The following is a 21,708-nucleotide window of genomic DNA, read 5'->3' as shown; positions in this document are numbered from 1 at the left end:
CACTGATAAAAACAACCACACAGAAATACACGAACTTGGCCTCGGTATGATACAGGTGGGCGTTACCCATCCCAACATTGCTGGAACTTTTGGTTGCTCTCGGGTTGCTCTTACTAACCTGATGCAACGTTACAGACAGACCGAGCAGACAGGCAAAGGAAAGGCAGGCCCAGGGTAACTACGCCCAATGAAGACCGATACTTGCGTACTTTGCATCTACGGAATCGACAGTGACGTCATCAGCGACGAATGCCTTTGGGCATTCGACAGACAGTGGCCACGCGACTCGGGGTTTAAGGAATTCGGGCTTACAGACCTAACAGAGGACAGTTATTGACAGCGCAACATTTTCGTCAGAGATTGTAGATCGGTCCGGCCTGTACGTAGTTAGAAAGGTGGCATGTTGGGTTCAAGGGGTCCTGCCGTATGGTGGAGGAGGGGGAGGTGTTAACGTGTGGGGAGGAATTTGTGGGCAGGAGAGAACACCACTGGTCAGCGTTAACGGAAATTTCACGGCTTAGCGTAACATGGATGACATTCTTCGTCCGATTGTCCCACCATTTCTTCAACAGCGTCCTTTATCAGCATGACAACGGCAGACGTCATACAGCCCGAATCGTACAGAACGTCCTTGTAACCTAATACGTCAAGGTGTTGCCGTGGCCTGCACGCTCCACAGACATGTCCCCTATAGAACACCTCTGGGATGTCAGGGACCGTCGTGTTCGACAGCGACCACATCCTCCAGCCAACCGACAGGAACTGATCCTGGCCGTCCTAGAAGAATGGCAACGTATACAACGTGACGTCATCAGACGACTTACTCTTCCTGTGCGCCGGAGGGTTTTGACGAGTTTTGGGTGGCCATACACGCTATCAATGTGACGTTTCATTGAACTTTAGCGACATTGATGTGCGTGCCCTTTGTTCATAACGTTGAAATATTCATTTGGCTACCCCACCTCAGTTCGGGTGCCAATATCGGATGCGGTAAGACTGTCATCTTCAAAGCTTTCGTTGAGATTTTCATCATTTCAAAACATTTTACTTCATGCATCCATCTTTTGAGCGTTTTGAACTAGAGTGATTCAAAACCATAGTTAAGTTTCTATTGGTCGTCAGGTTATTCAAAGACGTATATAGATTGGTTTATTTGACAAGAAAAACCATCATGTATTTTCTTACTCTCAAAACCAAAAGTTTCTTCTTGGCATCTGACAGTAGTTCCGGCATAACATGATATTTCCCACTTGGAGAATATCGCTTATTATTCAGAAGAAAATAGTGCTTCATCACTGAGCACATCAACAAGGCAAATCAACAAGGAATATGTGGAAATGTATGCTTGATATTGTGATCGATCATAATACATTATATCCCGTTTACAACATAGCATCAATGGATTTGTCAACAAGAGACTTCCGAATCATTTTCGCAGCCTACTGTGTTTTCAATGATAGCAATCCTAGGTTTTAGGTTTTATCAAATTATTGAATCCTAAATACGTCGGATACCAAATTAATGAGATCCGCAATGTAAACAATGAGAGTGGAAGGTTCTACAGGTGCCTATAGTTATAAAACGGCTACTTCGATTGTTTAGCATGATTCAGGTACGGAGCCCCCTCAACATGGCAAGGATCTATCTTCTAGTTTCGTTCTCTTTAATTTCTCTGGAGCAGAATACTTTCAATTCGACCCTTGTCTTGGAGACAGCGAGTATCCTCACGTTCACAAACAGTTTTATTACATGCAAAGCCGTTTTTCTGAACTTCATAAGCCTTTGTGTAAATAGAACTCATCCTTGATGTAAAACCCTTACTATTTTAGAAATAGACATTACTCTCTTTGAATTCAAAGATGTTTACCACTCTGACTTGGTTGCAATAACTGCGCAGTGTTTTAAATTTTGTCCTTTTTTATCGAGTTGTTATGGTTGTATTGATTACATAAAGAATATCTATAGAAATCTCTATAACTAATATCTTTGATTCCTCAATAAATCTAAGTTGTAAATATTCAATTAAAGATTAAGGCGCCGCGATTCGCTGTGCACATTTACGTCCCTTGGCCATGCCAGAAACCTATGATTGTGGGTTCGAATCCCGGTTCGCCCCGATTATGTTTCTAGGTTTGTCAGCACCATACCCGTGCACGTGGGTTTCACCGAAGTGGTAAACGTCTGAGACCTGCATCACTTCGGGCTTTCCTCCCACATTAAGCTGACACGCCATGATATAACTGTAATACTGTTAAAAGCGGTGTTAAACCCAACGCACTCACTCACTCATTACGCACATGATTGATAGGAACACTAGGATTAACCATTTAAACATATCGGAGATGTTTCCTAATGTATTATTAACCAGAGACAACTGAGTGTATATGTTGATAATTTGTAATCAGAATCCTATAATTAGGGGTTCTGATCCCATATTCGCACTGAATGGAATTATTGAATTGTCACACATTGTCAGCACAAAACCTGTAAGTAAGTGTTTACACTGTGAATTCCAGACATACTGTTCAAAGCGGCGTTAAACCCAACTCACTCATCTAATGATCTAAGGCACCACGAGTGGATAAGTCGAGTTGCGTCCCTTAGTCATACTAGGATACACTAATCATGAATTTGGATCCTAGGTTCTCAAATATCACGTTAGTTTGGGGTCTCCTCTAAAATTGAGCTGATACGATATAACTAAAAAACAGTATTAACATGCTTATGGAGGAGGATTCAGACATATCTATATAGATAGATCTGCACAGCCTTCATGTCTGACGGACTACAGAACGGCAACTCTGATTGTACCAAAACTGATGTCACGAGTTCAACATGAAGCTGCAAAAAGTCATTTCGTAATATATTACTTCCTGTTCCTGAGCCTCATGTGGGTGGACATTTACAGTTTGTGAAAGGTGAAATAAATAGTTTTGTCTGGCTCTGAACCAATTTGCAGGAGTTGTTTATCGAACAACGTCATTAAGCTGACATGAAGTATTTAGAACCCCTTTGAATGTCAAATATATCCACTTGATGCGATTCAAGAAGCAAGACTTCGAGACGTTCTCTACTATATTCGACGAGCGCTGAGATACTTGAGCGCAAATTTCGCAATCTAATCAATTAGCACATGAAATAATGCTCGCTGGTCTGTATTCACACTATTTAACATTTCTGAGGCAGGTTCTCTTTTCAAATCTGGATGTCACCATCTGACTTTCCAATTGACAAAACAGAAGGTTAGAGTGTAATCTTTTGAACTAACACCTATACACTTTTCTGTAACTTCTTTGAGAGCCATTTAGAAGTTGGAGTCTAAGTAAGGATAAGATATATGGATGAACAACTTCGTTATTACAATTAGGAACGACCTTTTGGTGTAGGTTCTATCACCGGTATCACTTGCTTGATAACGGCGTTAACACCTACACCGAATCGTCGCTTCTTATTGTAATAAAGAAGTTGTTTATCAATATATCTTATCCTTACTCGCTTTACTGTCGAAATCTACAGGGAAGTCACTTATCGTCCTTGCAGTTGGGCATAAAAGTATGATTATACAACACTTAACTTTAACCACATTCGGATAAACGTTCATATATAAGATATCTTTATTTCTATATGTTATTGTGCTTTTTAGTAACTGGAAAGAATGGGAGTATTAACAAGGCTTTTTGACCATACAGAGGACAGCTATTGACAGCGCAACATCGTCGTCTGCGATTGAGATGGGCCCGGACTGTACGACGTTGGCAACGACGTGACTGGCAGAGGATTGTCTTCACTGACGAAAGTCGATTCTGTATGTTTAAGGCTGATGGAAGACAACGTATTTACCGCCGAAGGGGTGAACGAACGGCGGCGTGTTGCGTGCAGGAGGTCATACAATATGGTGGAGGGAGTGTCATGGTGTGGGGAGGGATCTGTGGGCAGGAGAGGACACCGCTGATCATCGTTGACAGAAACTTGACAGCTCAGCGTTACATGGATAACATTCTTCGTCCAGTTGTCCTACCATTTCTCCAACAGCAGCCACATGGTGTCATTTATCAGCATGAGCCCATACAGCCAAATTGTTACTAACTTCCTCGCTGCCAACAACGTCAACGGCCTGCCGTGGCCTGCACGCTCACCCGACATGTCCCCCATAGAACACCTCTGGGACTTGATGGATCGTCGTGTTTGACAACGACCACACTCTCCAGCCAACCGGCAAGAACTGATTCTGGCCCTCCAAGAAGAATGGCGTCAAATCCCACGTGACCTCATCAGACGACTGACTTTTTCTGTACGTCGAAGAGGTTTTGCGTGTATTGAGGCATTTGGTGGTCACACACGCTACTAATGACTTGTTATTGAACGTGAGCGATTGTTTATGTACTCTGCCTATTGTCATTGATTCTGAAAGCTCGATTTTTGTACCACACCCAACTTTGGGGGGCTCTGACGTCATTCTCGGTCCCGGTATGATTGTCATTGTCTGTTTTGATTATGTTGATATATTGATCTTCTCAATACGCTTTACTTCATGTATGTATGTTTTGCTGTTTTTGAGCAAGAGTGATTTCAAACTCTGGTAAAGTTTCTTTTAGATGTCAGTTTAGTTATTTGGTTGTAGCGTGGATTACATTTCATTTCTCATTATAAGTTATGAAAGCAGTTTTACGTAAAAGCCCTACATGAATTTTCTTCTTTTTTAAAACCATGATGGAATTTCACGGACACATATATGACTTATATTAAATTTTGATCTCGATATTAATATCGGAGAATTGACAACACTACACTTTAATACTGATACTCCAGACATAAATCAATCCTAATCACTTCGATATTTTTACGAACTGAAACATTGAATCTTTGATGACTTTTAACGAGAGTTGTTTGTCTTGGTATTTTTGTTACATACGTTTTTGTTAAGAGGATAACATTTATATATATTTATAACAATACTCAACCGCAAAAGAAACGTCACCATGGATAGATATATGAGAAACCCTATTTGTCCAAACACCGTAAACATACTTTGAGACATATCAAAATAAAGAAACTTGGCAAAACTGATCATCAAGGTTGAAATGAAAGTGTCAAATGTTCTTAAAGTGAAACACAACACTAGTCTCTCAGAAAATGACATCACAAGTTAGTATCTCGAGTGTCCGCCATGTGTATTGATGACTGCCGTGCAACGTCGATACATGGAAAGGCCATAGGCACTTGAGCCAACACTCTGAAGAACGCCTGACGCAGTTCAGCCGTCTTTGAATCACAGGTGCTCAATGGGATTTAAATCGGGACTGAGGTCAGGCCACTGCATGGTTCTGATGCCATTCTGCTGGAGGAAGTCTCTTGTTGCTCTCGCGGCGTGGGCACGGGCGTTATCATGCTGAAACTCGTGGTTGCGACGACGTGTCAAATGAGGTATGCCGTGTGCTTTCAAGACTTGATCAATGTACCGAGCTGCTGTGACACCATTGCCTCTCCCTGGACCGATGTTTTGGAAGACCACAGGGCCAACCCTCTGTGCAAGACCAATTCCACCCCACACTATGATGCTCGGACCAACCCTCGAGTCTCTGTCTTTGTCTCTGTCTCTCTCTCTGTCTCTCTCTGTCTCTCTCTGTCTCTCTCTCTTTCTCTGTCTCTGTCTCTCTCTGTCTCTCTCTGTCTCTGTCTCTCTGTCTCTCTGTCTCTTTTTCTCTTTCTCTCTCTGTCTCTGTGTCTCTCTGTCTGTCTCTCTCTGTCTGTCTCTATCTGTCTCTCTCGTCTCTGTCTCTCTGTCTCTTTGTGTCTCTCTCTGTCTCTCTCTCTATCTGTCTCTCTCTGTGTCTCTCTCGTCTCTGTCTCTCTCTGTCTCTCTGTGTCTCTCTCTGTCTCTGTCTCTGTCTCTCTGTCTCTCTGTCTCTCTCTCTCTTTCTCTGTCTATGTGTCTCTCTGTCTCTCTGTCTCTCTCTGTCTCTCTGTGTCTCTCTCTCTGTCTATGTGTCTCTCTGTCTATGTGTCTCTCTGTCTATGTGTCTCTCTGTCTATGTGTCTCTGTGTCTCTGTGTCTCTCTGTGTCTCTCTCTGTGTGTCTCTGTCTCTCTGTCTATGTGTCTCTCTGTCTCTCTGTCACTCTATCTCTGTCTCTGTCTCTGTGTCTCTGTGTCTCTGTCTCTGTGTCTCTGTGTCTCTGTCTCTGTCTCTCTCTGTGTCTCTGTCTCTCTCTCTCTGTGTCTCTGTCTCCAATCCGCTGTTCAATTACAGTAACGGCTCTCGTCTGAGAAGAGGACTCTTCTCCACTGCTGGTGGCGCCAATGCTGGTGCTGTGTTGCCCACTGAAGACGGTCCCGACGATGACGTGGTGTCAGAATGGGTCCACGGTGTGGCCTGTGACAGTAGAGGTGTCTGCTCGTCAATCGTCGACGCACGGTGTCCGCACTAATGTGTCGCTGGTGTGTCCCCATGGTCTGTCGAGCAGTTTCCGCAGCAGTAACAAAGCGATCTTGAAGATGCTGTCGCACAATCTGACGATCCTGATGTAGTGTTGATGGTCTGGTTCCGTTGCTGGAGCCTGTATATGGTCATTACGGGGAATCGAAATGCACTGGCTACTTGCTTGGCGGTTTGTCCTGCTTGCAATCGTTCAAAGGCTTGGTGTCGCTGATTTCTTGACAATCTTGGCATGTGGTAGCAATTCAATAACGAATGAATGTAATCCGATCGGAGTAGATTTTTATAAGGCAAGAAATGGGGGAACACATGTGCATTTCAATTAGCACGGAACTCAGGGGCATCGGGTTACCATGGCCGTTGCCGTGATGCGTTTGGGCGATCGGTTTTAGTGTCATCTGCTTTGTTTTTTTATCATCAAATTTTATTTTTCCGGACAAGATAATGTTAAACTTTAGAGACTGTGACAAAAATTACCAAGATATTTAAATGAAAACATTTCATGCAATGTTACTTGGGGTCACGTTTCTTTTGCGGTTCAGTATACTATTACTTTTTTTAACAGGCATTTAGAAGTTGGAAGAATATTAAGACATGAAACGTTTTATGGATAACCATTTCTTATTGTTTGTAACGTTTCAGGGTCTATTCAGCCTCTTCATGAGGTGAACAGCTTACGAATTAGCCCTGAAATATCGTTACAGACAATTAAGAAGTTGTTATCCATAAAACGTTTCATGTCGTCATGTGCATATTACTGACGTCAGTCTGAACTTTGAGTGAGTGAGTGAGTTTGATTTTACGCCGCTTTTAACAATATTCCAGCAATATCACGGCGGGGGGACACTAGAAATGGGCTTCACACATTGTACCCATGTCGGGAATCGAACTCGGGTCTTCGGCGTGACGAGCGAACACTTTAACCACAAGGCTACCCGACCGCCCTGAACTTTGAGTGACTGTTGTGTAACGCTGCAGTCCACACTATTCCATATATCATGGGGCTTATAAATAACTGAGATTTGGCCAGACAAACCAGTGACTAAAATCATGAGCGTTGATCCACCTGACCACAAGATACACTTTAGTCGGCATGAGGTACTTGGGACCTCGTTCGCCCCACACATGAATCTCTCTGTGATGCATGAATCTATAATTGCAATATATAAGGGTGCTATATTCACCAGTGTGAGATATTATCTGGAAGCAAGAACTTCACATTCATATTACTCTATTATTACTCATTACAGCTTCACGTAAGAGGCGACTAAAGGGATCGGGTGGTCAGGCTCGCTGACTTGGTTGATGAATGTCATCGTATCCCAATTTGGTTGATCGATGCTCGTGATATCAATCACCGGATTATCTGGTCCAGGCTCGATTATTTACACACCGCTGTCATATAGCTGAAATATTGCTGAGTGCGGCGTTAAACAACAAACAGAAAATAACGTTATAATTCATGCATCGTGTCACCGAGACTGCGTCGTGTTCAAATGTTCAGTATTTTACTAGCTCAAAAATCTACACGTGCAGCCATGATATACCTTGGTGCACTACATTTTGCAATTGAGCACCAGAACTCATTTCAGTTGTAAAAATACATACATGTGAAATATGTCGGAAGGCTGACCTTTATGGATGTCATGACGCCATATTTAATATGACGCTTTGCAAGCTTGACATACCCTTTCTATGTCATACTCTCTTGCTCAAGTGAGTGAGTGAGTGAGTTGGGTTTAACGCCGCTTTAAACAGTATTCCAGTTATATCGCGGCGTGTCAGCTTAATGTGGGAGGAAAGCCCGAGGTGATGCAGGTCTCAGACGTTAACCACTTCGGTGAAACCCACGAGCACGGGTATGGTGCTTACAAACCTAGAAACATAATCGGGGCGAACCGGAATTCGAACCCACAATCATAGGTTTCTGGCGTGCCCAAGGGACGCTACTCTGCACAGCGAATCGCGGCGCCTTAGACGACTGGGCCACCCGTGCCCCCTCTCTTGCTCGAGGGTTGTCGCATCGGGGGTTGTGGCATCAAAGGCCACAGCGAGGCTTTAAAAGGGGGTGTTTGGTGGACGTATGGGGGACGCGTTCGTTTCGGGTTTGAGATGATGTCATGTGGTTCCTTATTTTGACTTGTGCCATGTGTTCCCGTAATTTGTCGGGTGGGTGATTGACTTGCCTTTGCGAGTGTTTGTGTCGGATCCTGAAGGTTGGGAGGGGTGCGCTCACCTTTTCGAGAACACCTGGTGTCGTTCCTGTTTGATGGTGATTCGGGGGTACATGCTGATAGTGTGGTCGGGATCGTAAGAGGGACTCTGCATTTAGTTTAGATTTCTTGTAATTATGGAAATGTTTTTATCGCTTTTATTTATGTAATTAGTCATAAATAATAATAATGATGATGATGATAATAATAATACCAGCATCATCATCAGCATTGACTAGTATTTATATTGTGTCCCACTAAGAAAAAAAGAAAGACCTAAGTATTAAAAACAATAGTAAAACAGGAAGTAAAACAGACACCTAAGAGAACGAATGCATTATCTGTTCTGCAACGCTTATCTCTGAAAACCATGTTTTAAATGATACCTTCAACGCCTTAGGTTCTGGTACAGTCTTATCTATGTGCAACAAATCAATAACGGGTCTGAAAGTATGGAACACACACCTGTCAAATAATGATTCAGCAGCAAAAACACACCATGAAATAGAAAACTTCAAAGCATTAAATCATAATTCTTATCTCTGTACCCTCGTGGGTACAGCGGGTAGAAATAAGTCCCCAGTGTCCAATGCTGTTTGATTAAACGGATCGAGTCGTCAGGCTCGCTAACATGTTGGATAGCGTGTGTCAAAGTACCCCAACGGCGGGGATCGTTGCTCATAATATCAATCACTGGTTTGCCTTGTCGAGCCTCGATTATGTCAGGCTGCCGTCGTATAGCTGGAATATTGGCGAAAACAACAAATAAATCCGTCTCCTGTCATGTACAGAGTGAGTGAGTGAGTATGGTTTTACTCCGCTTTTAGCAATATTCCAGCAACATCACGGCGGGGGACACCTGAAATGGGCTTCACACATTGTGCCCATGTCGGGAATCGAACCCGGGTCTTCAGCGTGACGAGCGAACGCTTTAACCACTTGGCTACCCGACCGCCCCTGTCATGTACAGAGAAAATGGAAGCGAAACTCATATTCGTTGAAAACGGCAAATGCCGATTGAGCACATTCTCATTTCCAACAGGGTCTGTGCGCCAGTCGGTGCGCCAGGAGCCTGATTCCTCACAGGGACCACAAATGTTCTTTCTTAGTGTCCGTGGCCGTGATATTACAAGAATCTTGCCGGAAACCGTACTGAAAATGCATTTACCTTTACTGTGATTAGTTTGTATTTGTTATTCGTTCACTCTGTGCACTCTGCAGTCTCCATGACAACATGAGTTCTTGATTCTATATATATATCACGTCAAGTGATCAATCATCCGCAAAGAATAGTGTTGGGCAAATACAATTTGTAATGTCATCCATAGGCTCTGTAAAAATACCAATTCATACTGTCTTTTGCTCAGTTTGACATCACAGTCGGCAATATTCAAGTTACATGACGGCGATCAGCAACCATCTCGACGTATGGAAGCGTATCAGTGCAACATTCTAAAAATGAAAGTATAATATAAGTATACAGTTACGTATCTGTATTCAGAGGTTCGGAGCAATTTGTGAAAAATGAAAGCAAATGCCATCTGAAGTTTACTGAGAAAACCATATGTGAAATGCCGGACTTCCTCATTGATAACATCTACGTAACATTTGGGGGTAAGACATTTAGGCAAGAATTAGGCATCCCCATAGGCACCATCTGTGCTCCCCTTCTTGCAGATCTGTTTCTTTATGCATATGGGGTCGGTCGGGTAGCCTAGTGGTTAAGGCATTCGCTCGTCACGCCGAAGACCCGAGTTCGATTCCCGACATGGGTACAATGTGTGAAGCCCATTTCTGGTGTCCCCCGCCGTGAAATTGCTGGAATATTGCTAAAAGCGGCGTAAAACCCCACTCACTCACTCACTCACTCACTCAATTTTTGCATATGAATCGGAATTTCTGTTCGGATTGGCAAAGTGAAAACAAGGTAATTTGGACTTAACTTCAGGTTTATCGATTATTTGCTATCGTGCAATAACAATCAAACAGCCAATTCCCTTCCACTGATTTACCCAACTGAACTAGAAATATAGGAGGCCATTGAGACCGCCTCATCTGTTTCATATTTAGATCTATGCATAAAGATTCAGAGTGACAAAACACTCTCCACAAGACTGTAGGACAAGAGGGATGACTTCAACTTTCCAACAGTCAACTTTCCCTTCATGTCGAACAATATTCCGGCAGCTCCAGCCTTTGGTGTTTACATTTCACAACTTTTGAGATACAATCAAAGAGCGTCATACGACTCTTGCTCAGACATTTCCAAATCTGACGCATCAGCGTCAAAAATGATGTCCGATGAAGTACCCTTTTTTACTTATACCATGTTCACGTGTTTTTTTACGTGAATAATTGACTTGCCTTTGCATGTGTTTGTGACGGGTGCCACTGGTGGGGCAGGATACGCTCACCTTTTCGCAAACACGGGTATCATTACTATTAGTGATTCATAAACACATGCTCATGATATAGTCGAGATCGTACAATCGACTCTGCTTTTTTTTCTATTGGATATGGAACGGGTGTTTATTTATTTAAACGCTTTATTTATTTGAGGGCAAATGCTGCCGGTCGAGCAATCAGGGATGATGATATCACCTCAGTGTCGGCATTGCGACTTGGAATTCGGTCAATGCGTTGTCACAATGGCGTCGGTCCAAATCTCTGATTGCCCTGTCTCTTTCTTTCAACATCACAAGTCTTTTCGATGCACTAAAACATGCCACTTAAACCTGACTCGTCTCGACCAAAATAACAGAAAAGCAAAGCTTAAGTCGTCTCATAAACTCTTAAGATCACATATCGTTTTAACATCCGCGAAGGGATCCTGATCATAAATAGTGCCCTACCGGCCATCTAATTTTACAAAGGAACAATTATTACATTAAGGTCGGAATGGCACAGATTTCTTCTATCCAGTGGTCTCAACAGCTTATGCATTGGATGCAGGAGACGACATATCAAACAGGAATCTCTGACTTTACAACGTTAAACACGTCGGGTCTGATGTCAACAATCCCAAAACTCGTAACTGTGGATATTAGCCCTCCAGTGAGATGAATGACCATTAACCAGTATCATCTGGCATCAAGCAGAGGGGTCTTGCGGTGGCTCGGTTCCTGGGCAAAACTGTAATCATTATCCAGCAGTGGCTCTCTATGAGAGATCGAACAACGTAAAACGCATAACTCTCTCGAAAAAAGTGTTAACATGATCTTTACAATCGATCAGTTCTGTCCCATTTGTCAACTTTATTAGAACATTAAGAAGACAAAATATTGGATTCCCAACTCTTTGTTATTGAGAATTTGACCGTGTGTAGGGCAAATCTCAAAATCGATTTGACAGGAATGAACGTCTTATTTAATCGGGGCAAATGTGGCCCAGACGTTTTAGGCGACGAAATTCGCTGCGCAGTGTTGCGTCGCTTCGGCTCACTAGAAACCTTTCTGGGTTCGGATTTGTGGAAAGTCTGAGACTCGCATCACTTCGTGTTTTCCTCCCACATCAAGCTGACACGCCGTGATATAACTGGAATACAGATCAAAGCGGCGTTAAACCCAGATCCCTCACCTACTCATTCTAATTTAATCCATATTCAATTTTTCTTCATTGATACCAGAGATTCTAAATGTCACTTAAAGATAATTTGACAAGTATTTAAGGGTTATTTCCCGCCGTGAGGATCCGGGTTAGAATTGGGCTTCAACAAATCTGCATGTCGTCAGAGGCGACTAACGGTATCCGTGGCCATGATGATCAGGCTCCCTGACTTGGTCAATGCATGTCCTCGTATCCCATTTGCGTAGACCGATGCTCATGATGTCAATCAATGGATTGTCTGGTCCAGATTTGTGTTATTTAGATGGAAGTCGTACAGATGGAATACTGCTGTGTGCGGAGTTAAACAACAAACAAACAAAGGGTTCTTCTCTGCAAGAAACACTAGGACAAAGTTCAGCCAATTCATGTAATTAAGGATAGCTATTTCTGTGTTGGCTCTCCCCAGGTGAGTTGAGGTGAGGTGAAGTGGGCTTTAACTTCGCGTTCAAGACTGTTGTACTTATATAGCGACGTGCACGCACGTTTTGGGTGCTTGTAAAGGTCCGAACATATACCGGTTTTATCAGGCTAACCAAGGGTGATACCATTCTGCAGTCTTAACAGGGATAGCCCACTGTGACAAGGTATACTGACTGAGCCGACCACTTCGTGTTTTATCTCTTTAATGCCAAGCGCCAGGTAGGGTAACAAGAAGTGCCATCTTTTAACCTCTTTTGACATGACTGGACCATCAGATTCAACCCATAAAAGGCCAACCTTCCGCTCCTGGGGAGACTATCCACTTGACCAAAGGTGAGGTCGTTGCTCTCCCTAACGCAATGCCTACACACACTTTCTCCCAACACATTCCACTGTAAGCTCACCTATGCAATTAGTGGTCGCAAAGGCTAAGAGGAATGCCATTTTGAATGACAAGGAAGCTGTAAACGTGGACTCAACAGCAAAAACACCTGGGCAGCCACTCAGCAAATAACTGAGGTATAGGTGTATATGACGAGCACTTCATTTATGCTCGTTATGAAATTCTTCACCATTGGACGTATGGTAGCACTTCCTGGTACTCTGCCTCATCCAGACAGCACCAGTAGGACGGAAAAATTCTCTTAGTAAAGAAGACATGAAACTTTTATGGAAAACAACTTCTTTATTGTAACGATGTTTCAAGGCTACTTCTTGCCCCTTCATCAAAGGAGGTACACAGAAAGCATATTCAGTTAATAAACATAAATACATACACTTGCTGATATGTTTACACATGGATGGGACCAGTGAAGACCAGGGTAGGAATAGGTCTTCAACAACCCATGCTTGCCATAAGAGGCGACTAATGGGATCAGGTGGTCAGGCTTGCTGACTTGGTTGATGCATGTCACCGTATCCCAATTGCGTAGATCGATGCTCATGATTTCAATCACTGGATTGTCGGGTCCAGACTTGATTATTTACAGACCACCGTCATATAGATGGAATATTTCGAAGTGCGGTGTTTATCAATAAATAAACAAACAAAAACATGGTTGTATTAATGTATCAAGATAACCATGTAACACCGAAGCCAACAGGATTAATGGTAGAGCACCTGGGTGTGGCAAAGTGTAGGCTGGGTGTGATTGTGACTTGGGTAACAATAGAACAAGAGCAGATGAAGGGGTAAGAAGTAGCTGTGAACATTTTAACAATAAAGAAGCTGTTATCCATAAACATTTCATGTACAAATCACTCTGATGTAACCATTTTGACAACAAATGTACATACCAACTATATTCTATTACATCCTTTACTGATCTTGCTGATTGCTCAAGTGGAAGACAAAACTATCATTAACACGTTGCAGTGAATCTGTATTAGATAGAAATATATCTTAAAATCATTCAAGCCAATATGCACCAGAAATATTTATTTTTAAGCTGAGATGGAAGAATAAGCCCTGATTCTGGAAAAGGAGTAAAATCATCGTTGAATACTTGCAAACAAAACATATTCGGAATCCAAAACTGAAACTGTCACTTACAATTTGCTGTTCAAACAAAATCAGCAAAAATATGTATCACTTCAACCTCAAATTAATTTTGCTAATTCAAACCAGAAACCGGAATATTTATATCCCTGAATTTTTTCCTGACAAGCAACATATTATTGGAACTTCAAAACGCACATTCTTCTTCTAACCTTCAACAGCCAAGAATGTTAGGAGATAGAAAGATGGGTTTCGAAAGGTATGGTGCTGACAGATAATGGTTAAAAAGCTGAGGCAAATCAGGGTTCAGAAATCACAACCAGCAGCTTCTGGCAGCTCTAAGGGATGCAACGCTCAAGATCTCCAGATAAGCTGCATATTTTTGTATAATGCAAACACTGTATCACCATTACCCAATTAATTTGGAGTTGCTTGCATACAAATACGCATGAAAAATGTCAAAAACCCAATGTTATGTAATTACCTGACTATCAACTTTTCAACTTGCGTTCAGGGGCGGTCAGGTAGCCTAGTGGTTGAAGCGTTCGCTCGTCACGCCGAAGACCCAGTTTCAATTCCCGAAATAGGTACAATGAGTGAATTCTGGTGTACCCCGCTGTGATATTGCTGGAATATTGCTAAAAGCAGCGTAAAACCATACTCACTCACTCAACTTGCGTTCCTGTATTTATTTTCTTTACATATCTTTATTTACTGATCAAATGTAGGCTTAACATATACACATGAACTCTACTGCAGTGATTAATGCATGAAAATTACGCTACACCTCACCTATTGTTAATTAGACATGTCTAATGCTGTTTTGAATTCATGTGACGTTACAGGCTTTCTTCAGCACTTGAAAAGATACAAATTAGCATGATTAGAAGTCACCTGAAATAACACTTTAAGAATTACTTTTAAAATGTCTACTCAAGGCTAAAAAAATATAAGAATTGGTTCTCAGGCAAAGGATTTTGAAAATATAGTGCAGGCTGGCGGGGTTTTTTTTTGTTGTTGTTCAAACTAGTATGTAAGTAAATAAACAGTTGTGTACAATCAACCTGGGACAGGGCCTCCCTACATAAATGTATTCCTTGATGAGTAAAATACTGGAATACAGTATTGGACTACCATTGGGACTACCGTTGGGACTACCAGTGTGTGTGTGCATTGCCATGATGACCATAACACAAGATGCGCAGTAAAGGGAAGTAACTGCACGCTATATTGGATCACATTGTTTGTAAGTACTGAAGCATTTCACTGCCAGTGTTGTGTGTTCGAGACGCTGAATATTTAAGATTTTTTTTTTTTAATGGAAATAAAAACAAAACATGCGGCGGACTTTATGATGTGAGCTGTGCCTGAGAACCAAGACTAATATTTTTTTTAGACCAATGAAGTAAAAATATATTCAATACCCAAAGACACCTATCAATACCCAAAGTGAATGATAACAAATTGAGACTATACTCAAGAACATTATCTGGAGCCTTGAACTCTTCACTGGTGCCCTTATCATTTGACCACACGATACCTTATCAACATGCAGAATCATAACAATCAACAGTCAACAACCTTAGAAAACAAATAAAATTAACAGTTTGACATCACCAAGGTAGAAAACAGATTCTAATAATTTTAAAAAACAAGCACTTCTTTTGACATTAGATAACATGTATACATATAATATTTAAAACAAACCTCGGAAGCTATAGTACTGATCAAAGTGCTTATACAAGCTAGTCTCAGCACAGTTCTCATAGAAATATTATTGAATCATTTTTCATCATTTGTTTTTCCCTATGCAATGAAGGTCAAACATATTAACATAGGCTGTTATTCCATAATTGTAGAATTTTCCTATTCGGAATATTCTATAAGTAATACGTTACCACTGTTATACCGAGGCTGTTGTCTCCCACAACTGCTGCTATAGCGAAATCTACCACAGAGATCTCAATTACCTCATGCAGCACGTGCGTAGCCACCTAGCTGCCATGTGACACCCTTCACTCTTGTCTCCTGCGAGAGCAAGTGCTCGGGGGACGGACGGGCGGGCAGCAGCCCAGTGGTAACGTATTACTTATAGAATATTCCGAATAGGAAAATTCTACAAATTACATTAAGTAATACGTTACCACTGTTATACCGAGGCTGACTACCACAGTAGGCGGTGGGGAGCACCTACAACCCGAATCCTGACTGCTAGCGTTCCTTCCGACCAGCAGAAGTAAACACCAAGGCGGAAGCACTCGATGCGCATGCACCTAGCTAGGCGTTACCCTATAGGAATACCAAAGCACTGTCAAGCGCATACCGTAAGGCTCAATCGTCAATGCCAAAACGATTGGTGACTCCAAACGGCCCCACTGGATAGGTATTTCATCGCCGCAGCGGATGAGAACACTGTATCCGCGTGAGCTAAATCTTAGATCAGGTTAAACAGTCGAAAAGAGGGAAATTAATTTCCTTCAGACCGTATATCCCAGAGCAAGCCTACTTAAAGTATGCATTAGGCGCGTGACCTAATTCCAGTATTCGTAAGCATGTATCGCAAGGTTGGAATACACGACAGACAATTAAATGTATAATTGTCAAAATACAAATAAGGACAAAACACACAAAAAGCCGCCTCACCTGTGGTGTGAGTGCGCTGGTTTGCAGGACCCCAACTCCTGTACCCACGGCGTGGGAACATTGGAGACGACCCAGATTGACCACCGTGCAAGGACTGACGACTGCGGAGTTTGGAATTGCGCTGGACACACCCCCTAGATGACCGCTTGTGCCGCGATCAGCGGCCCAAGACGGTGCACCCCCTCCACGTCTTCATCAGAAACCTTTCTGAGGTAATGATTGGCAAAAACCGAGTCAGAACGCCAGTAACAACCTCGTAATATTCTGTGAACAGAGATATTCGAGTGTAGGGCAAATGTTGCCGCTAGCGCCCTGATCTCGTGCGGGTTTGACCCCGCTACCGGTAACCCCCGAGACCGGTACGCCAGATTGATGACAGAACGAAGCCACAACGCAATCGAGTTGCGAGTTATGTCAACCGTGCGATTAGGGTTACACGATATGAACAGACGGTCACGCCCTTGTCTACGTTCATTCGAAGCCTTAAGATAATACTTAAGGGCCCTAACCGGACACAGCGCTCTGTCCTCAGTATCAGCAGGATGTAAGATTTCTTTGAGTGATCTTACAGTGAATTCTCTCTCCGTTTGCCCGACTCTCTGATTCTTGGCGACGAAGCCCATGAGCAGGCCCAGGCGGACCGCTCCTTCGTCACCCCTATCGAATCGTACCTTGGCGACATCGAGTGCATGAATTTCGGATACACGTGCCGCCGTGGCAAAGGAGAGGAGAAATGCTGTTTTCCAAGTCACATGCCGGAACGAAGCACTATGCAAGGGTTCATACGGAGCTTCCGTAAGTGATTGCAACACTAGGGAAAGATCCCAGGCCGGTGCCCGAAGGCTGCCCTTCTTAAGATCATGCTGTTTGAAACCCTTGATAATACCCCGTATCACCGGCTCTTTGGAGAGACTGGTACCCATAGCAACGTCCCGTACCGTAGCAACGGACGAGACATAGTTGGCAATGGAACCCCCGGAGAGTTTCCGGGTCTCTCGCAAGTGAGACATGAAACGAGCAATATCCTGCACAGATACCTTATCTGGCGAATGAATGTGATGTTTACAACACCACTTCGTGAAAATAACCCAACGTGCATTATACACCTTCTGGGTAGAATCAAGATGCATACTAACGTATGCCCGAGACGCCCGACAAGAAAAACCTTTACTCCTCAGACGCTCGGTGACAACATCCACGCGTGCAGATTGAACTGCCCTGCGTTTGGATGAAGCTGACGGGTGTGAGGGTGGATCAAGAGATCCGGTCTCACAGGCAGTGGGAGTGGCGACTGCGTGACCTGGGTCAGCAAGTCGGGGTACCACGATCTGTTCGGCCACATGGGCGCGATCAGTAACATTCGACAGCGAACTCCTCGAAGCTGGCTTAGAATGTGTGGTATCAACGCTGTCGGCGGGTAAGCATAAGCCCGTCCAGTCTAACGCGAGAGCATCGTGATCGATGGCCCTCGGGTCCGGGACTGGTGATACAAACAACGGGAGTTGATTGTTGAACCGTGTTGCGAACAGGTCGACCATCGGACAACCCAAACGTTCGTACAGCCACTGAAACACTACTGGGTTCAGCATCCACTCTGTGGGGCTCGGATCCTGAGGCCTCGATAGAGCATCGGCCAGTACGTTCCGCACACCTGGGATGTGACGGGCGCGTATCTGGCACGGGACACTGTCCACCAGAGCGTAAAACTCGAACGTGAGATCGAGTAGCGAGTGACTGTGGGTTCCCCCCAGTTTGTTCACATAGGACACTACCGTCGTGTTGTCGGTCGCCAGCATGAGCCGGGCGTCGACGAGACGATGCTTCCAGTGATTGACTGCGTTGATCACTGCCATGAACTCGAGACAATTGATGTGAAGACCTAGTTGGTCTACGCACCACAGCCCCGAGCTCACCTCCCCCTCTAGATGGGCGCCCCAGCCCACTAGAGAGGCGTCTGTATACAGGTTCAACGTGGCCCGGTAGGGCCGCAAAGAGACTCCTGATAAGACATTGTAAGGGAGCGTCCACCACTCCAGATGCGGTCGGAGCCGATCCGGGAGGGCGACGGTCGCACTGTTCACCTCCGTTGCTAACAACTGGATTAAAAACCGTTGCAGCGGGCGGAGTTGGAGACGACCCCGTTCGGTGCAGTCCTGGGCTGATACAAGTAGCCCTAACAGCTGTTCCCAAAAGTGAACAGTCTGTTGCACCGCTAAGACTTTGGCAATCATCGCCTGAATTTTGTGCCACCGGTCTGGGGGGACAAAGAGGCGATGGGACACCGTGTTGAACCGACCTCCGATGAACTGCAAGTTCTGAGAAGGGGTTAACTCGCTCTTGGGGAGATTGACAATCCACCCCAATTGCTCCAAGAGCCGACGTGCGAAAACGAGATGGCGTGACAGGGTGTCCGTCATTCGATTTGCTACTAGCGAGTCGTCCAGGTACGCGAAGTACCGGACACCCCTCCTGTGGAGGAACCCCACTATGGGGGTTGTTAACCGGGTGAACAGCCAGGGAGCGGATGAAAGACCGAATGGGAGTACAATCCACTCGTAGTGCCTGCCTTGAAAGACAAACCTGAGATACTTGTGATGATCCGAGTGAATCGGAACATGCAGATAAGCATCCTTCAGGTCGATCGAAGCTAGCCAGTCGGCCGGCATGATCAGTGCTTTCAGGTCCGTCAAGCTCAACATTCTGAACTTGGGCGGTTTGCGCAGGTAGAACTCGTTGAACGATTTCAAGTTGTGAATCATTCTGAGTTCGGCACTGTCCTTCTTGGGAACGAGAAATATCCTGGAGTAAAACCCCGGTGTTATTTCTGGTAGAGCTAACTCCCGAACTGCCCTCTTCTCCACCAACCTGCCGATGGCATCGGCAAGGAAGGGAAGATCGGTTTCCGAATAGAAACCTGCCGACGGGGCAATGGTGAGCGGCGGAATCGCTTTGAGATCGAGCCGATAGCCGTACCGAATCGTGTTGACCACCCACGGGTCGTCGAACACTTGTTCCCAATTCTCCCAGTAAGTCTGGAGTCTGGCTCCCACTGGGGAAAGAGAGGGGGGCCGGACGGGCTGCGGCAGGCGCAACTGTCCAGGGCCAAGTGACTCGGGTTCGCCTACGGGCCAACCAAAGTTGGCGCTGTCGGCATACGAACCCCTCCAATGAGAGTCACCTGGAGGGGCCCTTGCCGTCCTTAGACGACTTGGGCTTCCCCCAGTTCCCCTTCTTCCCGCGAAAGGGCTGCTGAGAACCCTTACCGGAGCCCTCAGAGCGGGGCTTCTTCCCGGAGGAAGAAGGACCCGACCCCTTAGGCCTGCCGGACGCAGCATCCTGGGGCGCGCTCCGCTTCGGAGCGGCACCCAGGCGCCTATGCAAGGACCCCACAAGATCCAGTGTGTGCCGAGAGGCCTCGGCAGACACAGCGGCCTGTTGTTCCTTCAGAACCCCAGGGATCTTGTTATTAAACAGGGTCCGAGCAGACCAAGGCTGCGAAAGGAGCACCTCCTGATTAGCAGCGTCCAACCCTGAAGCAACCAGATACGACTGGCGCCGAAGAAAATGGCACGTGCCGGAAACAAAGGCCGAAGCCCCGGCAACGTACTCCAGGGAAGCATTCAAACCGAGCAAGCAGTTGTAAATGCGCTGGTCTCGGTCCGTGGGAGAACCTTCGACCAGACTGGCCGCTGCAGCCAGGTATGTGTCTCCGTGAGACATTGCCAGCATGGAGTGTCGAGCGAGGGTGTCCAGCTGTTGCAAGGTACCTTGTGGTACCGTGGCAACCGGTGGGGCACGGACCCCCAAACGCTCAACATGGGCTTCCGCAGAAGGACCAGCCTCGGGAAAGGCAAGGTCATGTACTGGGAAAGACCCTTTTCTCAACGACAGGGGAGGTAACGGGAGACCCCGACCAGAGGCAGCCGTGAAGGCCTTCTCCAAAGAAGGCTTAATCCCGCGCAGCAAGGTTGATGCCGGGAAAGCCTTGTCGGACGTCTTGTCGTATACCTCGGAGGAACCCACGGAACCGTGGATTCCCCGCGGTATCGGCAGGGGCTTTGGCATGTCCTCGAAGAGGTCATACACCATGGCAACGCGGTCCTTTACCGATAGCGGAAGCAACGGTTCGGGGGAAGGACCGGTAACCACGGCAGCCGCCGCCGTACCGGTGGACCCCGCGTCCGAACCCGCGGCCACCGAAGAGGCCGGGGACGGAACAGCCAGCGGCCTATCTTGTGATAAGGCCTCCAGCTTGGAGTCCACAAGTTTCGACAATAATGCGGCGACGGAATCCCCAGACAGCCCGAGGGCCGCAAGGGGATCCGCCGCAGCCGAGGAGGTGGTACCCGCACGGGGACCCCGACCGGACGAACCGGCCACCACAGGGGTGGAGACGGACTGTACGTACAGCCGGTACCGCTCAAACTCCGCAGGCCCCAGACCTTCGCACAGGGTACACCGGGTGTCCCCGCAAGGAACCCTGCACCGCGGGCAACGATCGTGGGGATCCCGGGATGACAAAAACTTTCTGCACACCCCACAACTCCGAGGAGCAGGGGTAGAGGGGGTGGATACTGGGGACATATCCATGTCAGACATTGTTTGCTATAAACAAAGAACAAAACATGGTTACAACGCACGCACCACAACGATTCACAAACGAGCATTTTCACAAGAAAATAAACGAGCAATGTGAACATATAACATACACATATAACTTTTATTAAAGAAATAAGTTATGTTAACCCCCAAAACATACAAGAACAGGGGAAACGTAAAACACAACGTGCATACGCGAACCCCGCAAGTATATAGAAAAAAGGGCGGGAAAATTATAACCAAGCGTAGCTACCGCAACGCCCCATAAAAGCACAGTTTATTAGAGAATAAACT

This window comes from Haliotis rufescens, unplaced genomic scaffold, assembly GCF_023055435.1.
Source record: "Haliotis rufescens isolate VD_foot unplaced genomic scaffold, xgHalRufe1.0.p SCAF_17, whole genome shotgun sequence".
Classification (NCBI taxonomy): Eukaryota; Metazoa; Mollusca; class Gastropoda; order Lepetellida; family Haliotidae; genus Haliotis; species Haliotis rufescens.
The sequence above is the reverse complement of the archived record's forward strand: the minus strand, read 5'-3'. Positions refer to the sequence as shown.